We start from the raw sequence: 17,253 nt of genomic DNA, 5'->3' as shown, positions 1-17,253 counted from the left end.
CTGTGAGTTCAGAGATGCTCTTCGGCCTACCTTGGTTGTAACGGGTGGTTATTTGAGTCACTGTTGCCTTTCTATCAGCTCGAACCAGTCTGGCCATTCTCCTCTGACCTCTGGCATCAACAAGGCATTTCCGCCCACAGAACTGCCGCTCACTGGATATTTTTTCTTTTTCGGACCATTCTCTGGAAACCCTAGAGATGGTTGTGCGTGAAAATCCCAGTAGATCAGCAGTTTCTGAAATACTCAGACCAGCCCTTCTGACACCAACAACCATGTTCAAAGTCACTTAAATCACCTTTCTTCCCCATACTGATGCTCGGTTTGAACTGCAGGAGATTGTCTTAAAACCATGTCTACATGCCTAAATGCACAGAGTTGCCGCCGTGTGATTGGGTGATTAGAAATTAAGTGTTAACGAGCAGTTGGACAGTTGTACCTAATAAAGTGGCCGGTGAGTGTATATATAGTGCTACAACAGTATGTCATTAATCATGTGCTGCTTCACTTGACCGACTTTTAATATTCCATAATCCGGATTCCGAACCAAATACTACGGGAGACCTTGCTTATCTTGTCTTCCATTAATTACTCCAAAGTCAATACAACGTTGCTGTGTTGCCTTGTCAAGTAGTGCCTTGGAGGTAAATGAGAAAAGGAACAAGGCAGATGAAGTGCTCACATATCACACAGAAACCTTTTTGCGTTTCTGGCTAGCATCAGTAAGGTGCGCTCCAGACTGGTCCAAGACTACTATTTATGTCTGACCTAGCTTCATCATGTAAAGTTCAAGACTATTTAAAACCTCCTTAAGACCACTTAGAACATTAGTTAATGCTAATTCCAGGGACAACAAAGCAAAAATGAGTAACTCCTAGAATGTCATCAAATTTGCCAGACAATTTTTAATGTGATTTAAGGACTTAAAAACTTAACAGAAAAAAATTAATGGCTTTTTACGACACTTTGTCAAGATTTTTGAGACACAAGCGATGCCAGTAAAAAGGATCATGGAAATTATTTAAATCTTTAAGTGGAAGTGATGGTGTCAGGAGTAAGGATATTGCTGATCTGATCACGTGATTGGAAATCGGGACCAACCCCATCATTGTCCAAGGATTAAAATCAAGTTAAATAGATTTATTGTTTTTATTGTAAAATTTTAATGGCCCATCGAGCAACAAAAATAATCTAGCTCTTCACGGATATCGTCAAAAGTAACAAAAAAATAAATATTTGTTTTGTACTACTTAACATTACAACACAGCCGGAAACAGAAGGGTGATTATACTGAAAGCTCTGCTTAATGGTAATGAAGGAAATGTGCCAAATCTAGATTAAAATAAAAGAAAGCTGTGACTCTGTCATTTTTTTTTCATCTAGTTTGAACTCCCAAAATTTTATTTACAGTAATATATCTAATTGATTAAAGTCGACTAAAGATGTAGTATGAAATGTTATGCTAGCTGTCACAGGAAGCTAATGTTAAAATAGCATCATGTCAGAGTGATAATGTATGACGTATGGAAATATTTTACATTTGGATGAGCTTTTTTTTTCCTCCTTAATAAATTGCTGAGGTTGTTTTAAGTGTATTTACTATAATTGCAAAAGAAACTCGTGTGCAACAACATTGATGATTGCCTCTGTGATTATTGCTAGTGCATTGCTCTACAAAACAAACAAGATGAACTGATTCCTAATAAACCTGCCGGCTCTTGCACGTTTGGTCACAGTTCCTTCGTCTCCAGGATCCACAATGTATCACAAAGAAGAGACTTTGAATAACTTTAAAGCTAAGAATACTAGGGCTGTCCCAAGCGACTAATTTTCTCCCGATTAGTCAGCCAACTATTTTTACGATTAGTCGACTAATCTAATAATTAAAAAAAACATTTTTTTTTTTTTTTTAACTAATTTAGCAATGAAATTTTTGTTGACGCTTATCAATTCACAAAAACATATTGAAATACTTAAATTATTTATTAAAGTACAAATAAACACGTAAATCACAATAATAAATCACAAATAAACAATGAGTTCAAATGCTGATAGAATTAACTAGTGCAAAAGAATGGAATGTAAACAGATTCAGAACACTGACTTCGCCTTTCCAACATGATTCAAAACAATTCTTAAAAAAACACCTAGCATTAATAGTATAGTATAGTACTATATATAATAGTATTATAATAATTATTCATTGCCAATCAGATTTTTCATAAAGGGTGTCATTTTAAAGGCTTAGTGTAGAATCTGAATTCTGAAGTATGTGGGATTAACTTCAGAAATCGCTATTTATATGATGAACATGATATGCTTTTATTTTGAAATGTTCACCGGAAGTACGTTCGCTAAACCGCTAACTTTACATTCCGCAAAAAAGCACTTTTTTGTCATTGCATGTAGTGTCAATAATAGATTTTTTTGGTCATTTTTTTCGTCTGCAAATGCTGTTAACCAGCGATTTTTCATGTCTGAAGTGTCACCTTTTAACCGCAAGTTTGCTTTCACGAGACGACTGCCAAAGTTTTATAGCAGCTAAAGTAAGTTGCCTTTTCCCCCCATTCACCTCAGTGTAGCAGTGCTAACGTTACAGTGTTTAATGTAGATGTGTTTTCTTATTTTGTATGTCTGAACTTTAATTCTACAGCGTGTTGGTAGGAGAAAGTAACTCGAGACTCATATGCCATCAGCACGCACGCACTAATGTATGCACGCACGCACGTGCGCAGCTATAAAAGGCAGCCGTGAAAATTACCGCCCTCATTTTTATTTGCCGTGCGATAAATGGACTTATTGCATATCGTGACAGGCTTAGCAACTTCAATTAAACATGTCATTAGTTAGTTAGATTGACTTACAAACTGGGTGACGGCGCTTTGGGTGTTTATTCACGGCCGACGTGCAGCCACGCTTGGCATTGAAGAGACAGGACACAAGAGTGTTCCCTCCTTTGTTTCTTTGAAATAAGTCAATGTTTTGGACACTCTGGTGCGCTTTTTTGGCTTTGTGCCGCTTTCCCCGCTTGCATACAGAGCGTCAAACATTCTGAACTTTCCACACATATATATTTTAACCCTTCATTAACCGTCGACGGGATCTTGTGCTCATCGACGGATTTACGTCATCGATGACGTCGACGATGTCGACTATTCGGGACAGCTCTAAAGAATACTATGGGGAATAGCTGGAAGGAAATCACAGTGTTGATCTGCATTGTGTTTGTTAATGAATGCTCAATGAGGACTTTGGGAAGTAATTGTTCAACAGCATTTCTTTTACTAACGCTGGCGTGAACTTTTTAGTGTGGCAAGAGCCAAAATGTATAATCTGAGTGCATCTGACATCATCAACTGCCGCCATTTCTTTGACTCTCGACTGTAAACGTGTGATGTAACATCCCATACACTGACTGATGATCCGCAAAACTTGTTACATTTTCTTTCTCGCCATTAATACACAAGCTCTATCATTGCATCACCTAGATTTTAAGACTACATCATTGTGATTTTAAGTAATTTCTTTAATATTTCTGTTATTCCCACCGTTAACTTTTGATATTTTATAAAATCCGAACACAAACAGGTGGATGGAAACCCCACCAGTAATACTGAATCACTTTGCTACTCTGGGACTTCTCTGGCCAAGTGCAGTTGTGAGTTTCAAATATATATATATATTTTTTTTTTATTAGGTTAATTTCCATTATGGATTGCTAAAGTACGAATCCATCTACCATAGTTGATTGAGCCCAGACAAACCTGTCAGCGGTCTTGGTGCCAGCCAGGCAACGGGCAAACGTTCCTGGTCCAGGCTAAAAATAGGCTCTTTAAACTGGGTGACACACATCTTGCTAAGCTAATGCATCGTGGCGACTCAGCACAGTTTCATAATAATTGGAAGAGGGAGGGGATGTAATGTTCTGAACGAGGTGAAACAAATATGTCATGACTTGAATTCACATAACATCGCCATTTACCTCTATTTTTTGGCAAATGTAGCAAAAGAGCAGCAGAGGTCCAGTCTCGATATCGACTAGCCAATTGGAGTTAGCTGGATTAGCCTCGAATCATTTACATTTGAGTCATACAGTGACACAACACTTGCACTAGTTCAACGACGTTTTAATAACGTACCCGGACAAGGGAAAAGTGTAACGAGTCACATTCCAACGAGTTTACAAATACTAATGTTAACGCAGTTGCTAGCTTCCTTTAGCATCTGATGTCGTTGTGATACGCCTCTTGCCCACTCCAAACCCGTGGATTGAGATGTAAACAAGGCCATCAAGAACTCGAGAGCCTATAAACACTTTTGAAGACTGACACATCTATTGATTGTATTCTAACTTAACACGTATTTACCTCTCAGGGCGACGATGGTCCTGGTCACGGTGACATACATACAAGTTGGTTTTAGCGGGTTAACTGACCACAAAGCCGCTACGTGTGTGTGGTGGTAGGCGGAAGATATGATACGTTCTATGTACACTGATGGAGTCGGAATTTCCGAATTCCAAATAGATAGAACAGGAACATATCCCCTCAGCCTTGATGCTGATTCCACAAAACATACATATATGAATTAAAAATGTAATGATGGGCTGCATGGACATGGATTATATATTTATGAGAATAAAATATATATAGTAGGGCTGTCCCAAACAACTAATTTCCTCCCGATTAGTCAGCTGACTATTTTTACGATTAGTCGACTAATCTAATATATATATATATATATATATATATATATATATATATATATATATATATATATATCAGAAGTTGCGCTAGACATTTTCGTTGTCTGTCATTTTGACTGACAGGGTCATAAAAATCCGGTCATAATCTATTTTTACCCGTCACTTAAATTTTAAAAATGATAATGATGACATATTCAATAGTATTTAGTTTTCATTCATTTTTAATTAATATTGTAACGCTTGCTTGCCGGCGAAAAATTAGACACGGAAGTCGTGGTATTTTTCTCCCTCTTTTTACTCTGCTTACCGCCAACAACACCAACAAAACAACTCCGCCCCCAAAGAAAAAGAGGCAACTATATAGACCCCAATCACCAACGTCACACAATGATCTTAATTGTGGTTGTCAGCCCAAAATCTTCTAAATATATATTAAATGCATCTTACCAGATATAAAATGACTACTACATAGTCTGTGGTGATCGTTTGGTGCCCAGATTTCTTGTCGAATTACAGCAGTCCATCTCGCTCTCCTCTTTGGGTATATATATATATATATATATATATATATATATATATATATATATATATTAGGGCTGTCAAACGATTAAATTTTTAAATTACAGCTTAAAAATTAATTAATCGCAATTAATCGCTATTCAAACCATCTATAAAATATGCCATATTTTTCTGTAAATTATTGTTGGAATGGAAAGATAAGGCACAAGATGGATATATACATTCAACATACGGTACATGAGGACTGTATTTGTTTATTATAACAATAAATCAACAAGATGGCATTAACATTATTAGCATTCTGTTAAAGCGATCCATGGATAGAAAGACTCGTAGTTCTTAAAAAAAAATAATAATAATAGTACAAGTTATAGAAATTTTATATTAAAACCCCTCTTAATGTTTTCGTTTTAATAAAATTTGTAAAATTTTCAATCAAAAAATAAACTAATAGCCCGCCATTGTTGATGTCAATAATTACTTACACAATGCTCATGGGAGCTGAAGCCTATAAAATCATTCGCACCCAAGCACCAGCAGAGGGCGGCAAAACTCCATAGACACAACAAGTGAGCGTTTCACTGCACTGTCATTTAAATCTGTCTGAGCGGGCCATGTGCGTTAATTGCGTCAAATATTTTAACGTGATTAATTTTTAAAATTAATTAACGCCCGATATATATATATCCGCGACCCGACCCCGGACTAAGCGGAAGATAATGGATGTATATATATATATATATATATATATATATATATATATATATACAGTGGGGAGAACAAGTATTTGATACACAGTCAATGGGAAAACCCATTGGCAGTGTATCAAATACTTGTTCTCCCCACTGTATATATTAGGGCTGTCAACCGATTAAAATTTTTAATCGAGTTAATTACAGCTTAAAAATTAATTAATCGTAATTAATTGTAATTAATCGCAATTCAAACCATCTATAAAATATGCCATATTTTTCTCTAAATTATTGTTGGAATGGTAAGATAAGATACAAGACGGATATATACATTCAACATACGGTACATAAGTGCTGTATTTGTTTATTATAACAATAAATCAACAAGATGGCATTAACATTATTAACATTCTCTTAAAGCGATCCATGGATGGAAAGACTTGTAGTCTTAAAAGATAAATGTTAGTACAAGTTATAGAAATTTTATATTAAAACCCCTCTTAATGTTTTCGTTTTATTCAAATTTTTAAAAAAAAATTCAATAAAAAAAATAAACTAGTAGCTCGCCATTGTTTATGTCAATAATTTCACCATGCTCGCTCATTGTGCTGAAACCTATAAAATCATTTAGGCCGAAGCGCCAGCAGAGGGCGCCAAATACCAAAAAACAAGTAACAAGCAGACATTACACTGTTGTTTGAGCGGGGCATGTGCATTAATTGCGTCAAATATTTTAACGTGATTAATTTAAAAAATTAATTACCGTCCGTTGACGCGCTAATTTTGACAGCCCTAATATATATATATATATATATATATATAGCGGAAAACACAGACAAGACTGAAAAAGCAGTTTCTGCTCTTGCACTCCTCTTTAAAAGAAACTGCTGTATTTTAAGCCAAAACAACTGTTGCGTTTAATAGAACTATATGTGTTATGATCCTGCCTTTTTGTTCCATGCTGATGTCATTCTCCCTGTTCGCAGGCTGCACGGGTGCAAGAGGGACCGGTCTCCTCAGGGGCGAGGCTAACTGGCAACACCTGTGGCTTATTGATTAAGCCTTTTTAAGCGCAGGCCTGACACAAACCAGTTGCCAGAAGATTCCAGCACAAGCACTCAGAAGCCTCACTCCTGAGAAGACCGTGTTTCCTGAATATGCCTTTTGTAGCACGTTTTTCCCCTTTAGGGTGACTTTTTGTTTGACACTGTGTTTTTGAATAAACACTTAACCACCTCTGCATTTGGGTCCTCGGCATTTCCTGATCGCCACGCAACAGAATCTTCTGGCCACATAATGGACCCAGCAGAGACAAAAGAACTGAAATTAGCGCTATCCCGCCAAGCTGCCAAAATGACTCGCCATGAGACCTGCCTGACTCAAGTAATGGAGCACCTGCAACAACTCACGTCAAGTGTGGCACAACTGGGCAACCAATTGTCTTCAATGAGCAAGCTTCCCACACCACCTGCCGCGCCCTCTCCACCTGACCAGGCAACTAACCAGATTTCTACCCCTGCTCCACAAGCCAGGGAACCATACATTCCCATTCCAGCCAGGTACTCGGGGGATTTAGGTACATGTTCACAATTTCTTCACCAGTGTTCCTTAGTTTTTAGTCAAGAGCCTGCCACCTATTCCACTGTACAGTCAAAGATTGCCTTTATTATGAGTTTGCTCACCGGGCAAGCGGCAGCTTGGTCGCTAGCCATTTCGTCACAGCAAGATATTATTAATGACTATAGACTTTTTACGGATGAGATGAGGCGAGTGTTTGATCACCCCGTCAAGGGCAGGCAGGCAGCTGGCCAATTACTCGACCTCACTCAGGGAAACCAACCTGTTTCCCAGTATGCAATCAATTTTCGCATCCTGGCAAGCAGAAACTGGGTGGGGGGACTCAGCATTACAGACTATATTCATCAGGGGGCTTGCTGAAGAAATCAAGGATGAACTGGCGGTACGAGAGGAGAGTTCCTCTCTTAATTCTCTTATTGAACTTGCTATACGCCTGGATAATAGGTTGAGAGAAAGGAGCAGAGAACGGAAGCAAGCCAGGGAATGGCAACCAACCACCACACCCCAGCTGAGCTGCCCAGAGCCCACGTCCCCAAGTCACGACAACGCCCCCACTGCATGCAAGTTACTACAGACACCGCTGAAGGGAGCCCTCCAATTAGGGCGACCCCGGCTCACACAAACCGAACGGCAGAAGCGGATTCGGGAGGGGCTGTGCCTTTACTGTGGACAACCAGGACACTACATCAACCGCTGTCCCAAGACACCAAAAGACCAGGCAAGGAGGTTTCTGATGAGCCACGTGTCCTCATCGCCTACATCTCGCATCCAGTTGACAGGTATGATCCACGGGCCCGAACGTACTCTCTCAGTCCAAGTCCTCGTTGACTCGGGGGCAGACGACAATTTTATTGACTCGAATTATGTGAAAAAGCATTGCCTCCCAATTCACCAATTGACCAACCCCAAGGAGGTGCACGCTGTAGATGGCCACCTTCTGGAAGTGGTCACGCACAAGACTGGACCTCTGAAGCTCGTCCTGTCCAGTAATCACCACGAATATATTGAATTTTTTGTGATTGCCTCACCACTAAGCCCTGTTATTTTGGGTATCTCTTGGCTCAAAATGCACAACCCTCACGTCGACTGGACGACTGCCACGATCCGCAGCTGGAGTCAGCACTGCCACGCCTACTGCCTCCGATCAGCTGTTCCTGTCAGGACCTGCGGCCCTGACCACTTGCCTAAGGTAATAAACTTGACTAATGTTCCGCCTGAGTATCACGACCTACAAGAGGTTTTCAGTAAAGACTCTGCTGGCACTTTACCCCCCCACCGCCCATATGACTGCGCAATAGACTTGCTCCCTGGTGCACCACTTCCCACTAAACGACTGTACAAACTCTCTAAACCAGAACGAGAAGCCATGGAAACTTACATCACCGAATCTCTAGCGGCCGGTCTTATCCGGCCATCCTCGTCTCCCGTGGGGGCTGGTTTTTTCTTTGTGGAGAAAAAAGACAAGACACTCCGACCATGTATAGACTACACAGGGCTAAATGATATAACTGTTAAGAATAAATATCCTCTGCCCCTCCTGGATTCTGCATTCAGCCCATTACATGAAGCATGCATTTTTTCCAAACTAGATCTTCGAAATGCTTACCACCTTGTCCGTATTCGCGAAGGGGATGAGTGGAAAACGGCGTTTAATACACATTTGGGACATTTTGAATACTTAGTCATGCCATTTGGCCTCACAAATGCACCCGCTGTATTTCAGGCTCTAGTGAATGATGTGTTACGAGACTTACTGAATCGTGTTGTTTTTGTATACTTGGATGATATCCTTATTTTCTCTCGCTCACTCGAAGAACATGTGGCTAATGTCAGAGATGTATTGTCACGGCTCCTGCGGAACAAATTGTATGTCAAGGCAGAGAAGTGTGAATTTCATGTACCCTCGGTCAACTTCTTAGGCTACGTGGTGGAAAAAGGACAGCTCCGGGCTGACCCCTCCAAGGTGGAGGCGGTTAGGGAATGGCCTGTTCCCTCCACTCGCAAACAGTTGCAACGCTTCCTCGGTTTCGCAAATTTTTATCGCAGATTCATCCGTAATTATAGCCTTCTGGCAGCCCCTCTCACTCGGCTCACATCCACCAAGGTCAGTTTTGCCTGGTCCTCTGAAGCACAGACTGCTTTTGAGAAACTGAAGCACATGTTTGTTAATGCACCTGTTCTTGTTCACCCAGACACCGAACGGCAGTTTGTGGTCGAGGTTGATGCCTCGGACACCGGGGTCGGGGCCATCCTCTCCCAGCGTGCCTCTGCGGACAGCAAACTCCACCCCTGCGCCTTCTTCTCCCGACGCCTCTCTCTGGCAGAACGAAATTATGACGTGGGGAACCGGGAGCTGTTGGCGGTGGTTCTGGCGCTACAGGAATGGAGGCACTGGCTGGAGGGCGCGTCTCAACCATTCGTCGTATGGACGGATCACAAGAACCTCTCTTACCTCCGCTCTGCCCGTCGTTTGAACTCCCGACAAGCTCGCTGGGCGCTCTTCCTGGGCCGCTTCCAGTTCACGCTCACCTACAGGCCGGGCTCCAGGAACGTCAAGCCCGACGCCCTCTCCCGGCAGTTCGCCCTTGAGGAGGGGGAGGCTCCCCGTGAGACCATACTGGCCCCTGACTGTGTGGTGGGGGCAGTGCATTGGCGGGTTGAACAGGAAGTCCTCGAGGCCCTTCATGACCAGCAGGTGCCAGATGGCTGCCCTCCCGGCCGCCTGTTTGTTCCCTTGGCAGCCAGGTCCTCAGTGCTCACATGGGGTCACGCCTCTCGGATAGCGTGTCACCCAGGGGTCAATCGCACCCTCACCCTGATTCAGCAGCGATTCTGGTGGCCCTCCATGGCAGTCGACACCCGAACATTCGTCGCTGCGTGCACGGTGTGCGCCCGCAATAAATCCTCGCACAGACCCCCGGCAGGCCTCCTTCATCCCTTGCCCATTCCTCCACGCCCCTGGTCTCATATTGCCATGGACTTTGTTACCGGACTGCCCCCCTCCGAAGGTAACGATACCATATTGACAATTGTCGACAGATTCTCCAAAGCAGTCCACTTTGTTCCACTGCCTAAACTCCCCACCGCCTGGGAGACCGCCAACTACCTGGTCAAGCACGTGATAAGACTACATGGAATCCCTCAAGACATTGTTTCTGACCGGGGGCCCCAGTTCGTGTCCCGGGTGTGGAAGGCGTTCTGTCGGGCTCTGGGCACCACAACCAGCCTGTCGTCAGGTTACCACCCTCAATCCAACGGACAAGCAGAGCGCACCAACCAAGACCTGGAGGCCTCCCTGCGCTGCGTCGCTTCCCAGCTCCCCTCCTCCTGGGCCTCCCATTTACCATGGGTGGAGTACGCCCATAACACCCTGGTGAGCACAGCTACGGGCCTGTCACCATTCATGGTAAACCATGGCTTCCAGCCCCCTTTGTTCCCCACACAGGAGTCTGATACAGCAGTGCCCTCTGTTCAGGCCCAATTCAGGAGGGTCCGACGCGTCTGGCGGGAGACGAGAGCTGCTCTGGGCCGGACAGCAGAGCGGAACCGGCGTTGGGCGGATCGGCACCGCATTCCAGCTCCCGATTACAAGGTTGGCCAACAGGTCTGGCTCTCCACAAAAGACCTCGCTCTACAAACAGATTCCAGAAAACTGACTCCCAGATTCATCGGTCCATATCCCATTGAGAAGATCCTGAACCCCAGTGCCATCCGCCTTACTCTCCCTGCCTCTCTCAACATCCACCCGGTCTTCCACGTTTCCCTTCTAAAGCCGGTCACTGAGAGTCCCCTTCAGCCTCCAGCGCCTCCACCGCCTCCCCCACGTCTCGTCGACGGACACCCAGCCTACACAGTCAACCGGATCCTGGATGTCCGCAGGCGAGGCCGAGGTTTTCAGTACCTCGTCGACTGGGAGGGGTATGGCCCCGAGGAGCGCTCATGGATTGGGCGCGCCCTCATCCTCGATCCACACCTGCTACGCGATTTTTATGCAAGGTACCCGAACAAGCCTGGTAGGTCGCCCGGTGGCGCCCTTTAAGGGGGGGGGGGTACTGTTATGATCCTGCCTTTTTGTTCCATGCTGATGTCATTCTCCCTGTTCGCAGGCTGCACGGGTGCAAGAGGGACCGGTCTCCTCAGGGGCGAGGCTAACTGGCAACACCTGTGGCTTATTGATTAAGCCTTTTTAAGCGCAGGCCTGACACAAACCAGTTGCCAGAAGATTCCAGCACAAGCACTCAGAAGCCTCACTCCTGAGAAGACCGTGTTTCCTGAATATGCCTTTTGTAGCACGTTTTTCCCCTTTAGGGTGACTTTTTGTTTGACACTGTGTTTTTGAATAAACACTTAACCACCTCTGCATTTGGGTCCTCGGCATTTCCTGATCGCCACGCAACAATATGTCTATATGCTGCCATAGCAGATTCATGGCGCATGAAGCCCCCAATCTATTTTTAATTTGTCCGTTTTACCCTGAAAACCCCCGTTTACAGATGTCGCGCAACCGCTTTTGTTTCAACCCAGCCATAAAACGAAGGTAATTAATTAAATTTGTTATTCAAAATGTCCGTCGGTTTTAGCTTAGAATCATTCATTGATGTCACATATTTCGTTTAAAAAAAAAAACTGCTTTAAAAAATTATTCACTCACATATTTTAAACTTCTAAACAAATTATGTCACAATGAAAAAAATGGCGTCTGTAAAAAAAAGTCACGGATATCGACCTCATAACTATCGCATAATTGTTTTTTTTTTTTTTTTTTACTGTCGCATTTTCTCCGATATGTTCGATAATAAATAATCGATCCAAAAAAAGAAAAATAGAAAAAAAACGTTTAGAAAGGTAAATATACGAAAAGGAACATCTCGACCGCTCCTGTATATGTATATATGTATATATATATATATATATATATACAGTGCCTTGCAAAAGTATTCGGCCCCCTTGAATCTTGCAACCTTTTGCCACATTTCAGGCTTCAAACATAAAGATATGAAATTTAATTTTTTTGTCAAGAATCAACAACAAGTGGGACACAATCGTGAAGTGGAACAATATTTATTGGATAATTTAAACTTTTTTAACAAATAAAAAACTGAAAAGTGGGGCGTGCAATATTATTCGGCCCTTTTACTTTCAGTGCAGCAAACTCACTCCAGAAGTTCAGTGAGGATCTCTGAATGATCCAATGTTGTCCTAAATGACCGATGATGATAAATAGAATCCACCTGTGTGTAATCAAGTCTCTGTATAAATGCACCTGCTCTGTGATAGTCTCAGGGTTCTGTTTAAAGTGCAGAGAGCATTATGAAAACCAAGGAACACACCAGGCAGGTCCGAGATACTGTTGTGGAGAAGTTTAAAGCCGGATTTGGATACAAAAAGATTTCCCAAGCTTTAAACATCTCAAGGAGCACTGTGCAAGCCATCATATTGAAATGGAAGGAGCATCAGACCACTGCAAATCTACCAAGACCCGACCGTCCTTCCAAACTTTCTTCTCAAACAAGGAGAAAACTGATCAGAGATGTAGCCAAGAGGCCCATGATCACTCTGGATGAACTGCAGAGATCTACAGCTGAGGTGGGAGAGTCTGTCCATAGGACAACAATCAGTCGTACACTGCACGAATCTGGCCTTTATGGAAGAGTGGCAAGAAGAAAGCCATTTCTCAAAGATATCCATAAAAAGTCTCGTTTAAAGTTTGCCACAAGCCACCTGGGAGACACACCAAACATGTGGAAGAAGGTGCTCTGGTCAGATGAAACCAAAATTGAACTTTTTGGCCAAAATGCAAAACGATATGTTTGGCGTAAAAGCAACACAGCTCATCACCCTGAACACACCATCCCCACTGTCAAACATGGTGGTGGCAGCATCATGGTTTGGGCCTGCTTTTCTTCAGCAGGGACAGGGAAGATGGTTAAAATTGACGGGAAGATGGATGCAGCCAAATACAGGAACATTCTGGAAGAAAACCTGTTGGTATCTGCACAAGACCTGAGACTGGGACGGAGATTTATCTTCCAACAGGAAAAAGATCCAAAACATAAAGCCAAATCTACACTGGAATGGTTAAAAAATAAACGTATCCAGGTGTTAGAATGGCCAAGTCAAAATCCAGACCTGAATCCAATCGAGAATCTGTGGAAAGAGCTGAAGACTGCTGTTCACAAACACTCTCCATCCAACCTCACTGAGCTCGAGCTGTTTTGCAAGGAAGAATGGGCAAGAATGTCAGTCTCTCGATGTGCAAAACTGATAGAAACATATCCCAAGCGACTTGCAGCTGTAATTGGAGCAAAAGGTGGCGCTACAAAGTATTAACGCAAGGGGGCCGAATAATATTGCACGCCCCACTTTTCAGTTTTTTATTTGTTAAAAAAGTTTAAATCATCCAATAAATTTTGTTCCACTTCACGATGGTGTCCCACTTGTTGTTGATTCTTGACAAAAAATTAAAATTTTATATCTTTATGTTTGAAGCCTGAAATGTGGCGAAAGGTTGCAAGGTTCAAGGGGGCCGAATACTTTTGCAAGGCACTGTGTGTGTGTATATATATATATATATATATATATATATATATATATATAAGCCTCGGTAGAGCGCATCAGTGAAGTTGGCGCCCCTCAAACGCAAATTTATATAAAAATGATGTCAATAGTTCGTGTTACGTTTGTGCTGCTATCGTTTTTGAGGTACAATATTAATTTCGAGTAATGACGTCACGCACCCCCCCCCCCCCCCCCCCCCCCTTCCCATAGTTTACTGCAAAATGGACCCTAAATGGTGCCATTCGTTTGTGCTGCCACGGTTTTGCAGTTATTACAAATAATTTTTTGTGGGGGAAAAAAAAGCACAGGGGTTTTGGTGACATCACTACAACATTAAAAAACGTGTAATATCGCTAAATCTGCGTTTCTTTGTGGTGCTAACGCCAGAAATAATTTGTAATAACTGCAAAAACGTGGCATGCAGCACAAACTACAAATTTATTTTCGTAAGAAACTTACAAATCATTGGCTAACCTCATGCAAAGACATAGCAGCATATCCTCACGCAAAGTCTGTAAAAATCACAGTGGTACGAGTAGTTGTTTTGAATGGCTCAATTAATTTAATAATAAATATAGATTAATATATTTTCGAGTGAAGTGACGTCAGATTGAAGCAACTCGAAGTCGTGGTACGTTTTTTCCCCGACCTCGCGACCAGGACCAGTTCGAGTGGCGTTCGAATGGTATTTTTCCTGGTCGGATCTTGTAAAAGTCTGACTTACCACCTTCCTCGAACGCAGCATAACTCCCCGCGACTGTTGGAGTGTACCAACCGAGCCGGTTATCCTCACGAGGGTCTCGGGGGAGTGGGGTGGAGGGGGCTAGCCAATCTTAGCTAACTATAGGCAGTAGGTGGGGTACACCCTGAATCAGTTAATGTGCCGAAACCAAAAATTAAACATTTTGAACCTGAAAATATAAATTTTGTAAGTAAAAAAAATAAAATGTTTCTTTTCTTTTTTAGCTTTTGAAAGATTCAAAATTGTTTCTTTTTTTTCAGATTACAATACTTTTTAACTTTCACTAAAAGCTTGAATGTAGATTCAAGTGTATGTGAGTGAGTGTGTGTGTGTGTGTGTGGGGGGGGGGGGGTGAAGTTATTGGATGCAAGTTCCAATATAGACGCTTTTGAAAGTACGTTGCTAGCGCCGGCGACTAAAGTGCATTAATGACTGTCTTATTTGAACGTATACTGTACGTGGGCTGATAAATATTTCTTGCCTAGAACATTAACACGTCTTACCATGCTATTCATATTGACATGGTGCATAGGTTCCCTTACCTGGCATGTCCACACTGAAGAAGGCAAATATTTATTTAAAATGCAAGAATATTTATTGAAAATGCAAGACTTTTTAAAGGCAAATTGAAAACAATACTTATCAAAAAAGATTTTGGGAACTGAGACTGTCCATTTCGGCAGGGACCTCAGGCAATGCATACAAATTACAATTTCAATTTCTAATAGGCGCATCAGTGGTTCAGGAGCAGCGATGTAGTGATGCGTCTTTATGATGACATAAAGCTTTTACACAATCCAGGATGGATGGAACGGATCATAATTATTCACAAGTCGTTAGAGGGGGAAAAATGAATTGGCTGTTTTGTGATGTCAATGTTCAGAGATGCAGGTCGATGAGATCCGCCCGGATTTCCTAAAGGCTCTGGATGTTGTGGGGCTGTCGTGGCTGACACGCCTCTACAGCGTCACGTGGACTTCAAGGACAGTGCCTCTGGATTGGCAGACCGGGGTGGAGGGGGACCAGAGGGTGTGTTCCAATTATAGAGGGATCACACTCCTCAGCCTCCCTGGCAAAGTCTATTCAGGGGTGCTGGAGAGGAGGGTCCGCCGAGAAGTCGAATCTCAGGATTAAGGAGGAGCAGTGTGGTTTTCATCCCGGCTGTAGAACAGTGGACCAGCTCTACACCCTTGGCAGGGTCCTCGAGGGTGTATGAGAGTTCGCCCAACCAGTCTACATTTGTTTTGTGGATCTGGAGAAGGCGTTTGACCGTGTGCCTCGGGGCATCCTGTGGGAGGTGCTCCGGTAGTACGGGGTGCCGAGCCCCTTGGTAAGGCCTGTTCGGTCCCTGTACGACCGGTGTCAGCGTTTAGTCTGCATTGCCAGCAGTAAGTCAAATTTGTTCCTAGTGAGGGTTGGACTCCGCCAAGGCTGCCTTTTGTCACCACTGTGAAGTATTGGGGTGGGTCAGTGATGCTGTGGGGCTGTTTCGCTTCCAAAGGCCCTGGGAACTTTGTTAGGGTGCATGACATCGTGAATGCTTTGAAATACCAGGACATTTTAAATCAAAATCTGTTGCCCTCTGCCCTAAGCTGAAGATGGGTCGTCACTGGGTCTTTCAGCAAGACAATGACCCTAAGCATATGGCCAAATCTACACAGAAATGGTTCACCAGACACAAAATCAAGCTCCTCCCATGGCCATCTCAGTCCTCAGACCTCAACCCCATTGAAAACCTGTGGGGTGAGCTGAAGAGGAGAGTACAGAGGAGAGGACCCAGGTATCTGGATGACTTAGAGAGATTCTGCAAAGAGGAATGGCTGAAGATCCCTCTTTCTGTCTTTTCCCATCTTGTAAAACATTAACGAGGAAGGTTAGGTGCTGTTTTGTTGGCAAAAGGGGGTTGTACAAAGTATTAACACCAGGGGTGCTAATAATTGTGACACACATTATTTGATGTCAAATAATTATTTCTTTATGTGGGATTTTTTTCCCCACTGAATAAATGCACTTGTATTGAAGGTTGGATTTTTCTCTTTTTTTCGATTAAGGTCCCATATTATTTAGAAAAAAAACATATTAGAAGCTAAAAACACATAATTATTATAAATCCAATAATTATGGAGGGCACTGTATCTTGGGGTCTTGTGCATGAGTGAGGGTAGGAGGGAGCGGGAGATCGACAGGCGGATCGGTGCAGCGTCTGCAGTAATGCGGGCACTGCACCGGTCCGTAGTGGTGAAGAAGGAGCTGAGCCGAAAGGCAGAGCTCTCGATTTACCAGTCGATCTGCATTCCTACCCTTGCCTATGGTCACTAGCTGTGGGTCGTGACAGAAAGAACAAGATCCCGGAAAGAGCGGCCGAAATGAGTTTTCTCCGCAGGGTGTCCGGGCTCTCCCTTAGAGACAGGGTGAGATGCTCGGTCATCCACAAGGGACTCGGCATCTGGTTCGGATGCCTC

The 17,253-nt window shown here is 43.0% G+C and overlaps 1 protein-coding gene across 1 annotated transcript in view; it reads right to left on the bottom strand.

Annotated features, from left to right (window-relative positions):
• arih2 (ariadne homolog 2 (Drosophila)) overlaps window positions 1-4,500 on the bottom strand; it is a 28,629-nt gene extending 24,129 nt beyond the window's left edge. Inside the window, exon 1 of the mRNA XM_057829863.1 lies at window positions 4,365-4,500. The gene's annotated coding sequence lies outside the window, so the exon portion shown is untranslated. The remainder of the gene's footprint in view (window positions 1-4,364) is intronic.
• Between the last annotated feature and the right edge of the window lie 12,753 nt (window positions 4,501-17,253).

This window comes from Corythoichthys intestinalis, chromosome 2 (assembly GCF_030265065.1).
Source record: "Corythoichthys intestinalis isolate RoL2023-P3 chromosome 2, ASM3026506v1, whole genome shotgun sequence".
Taxonomy (NCBI): domain Eukaryota; kingdom Metazoa; phylum Chordata; class Actinopteri; order Syngnathiformes; family Syngnathidae; genus Corythoichthys; species Corythoichthys intestinalis.
Note: the sequence above shows the minus strand (reverse complement) of the source record. Positions and strands in the feature narration are given on the sequence as shown.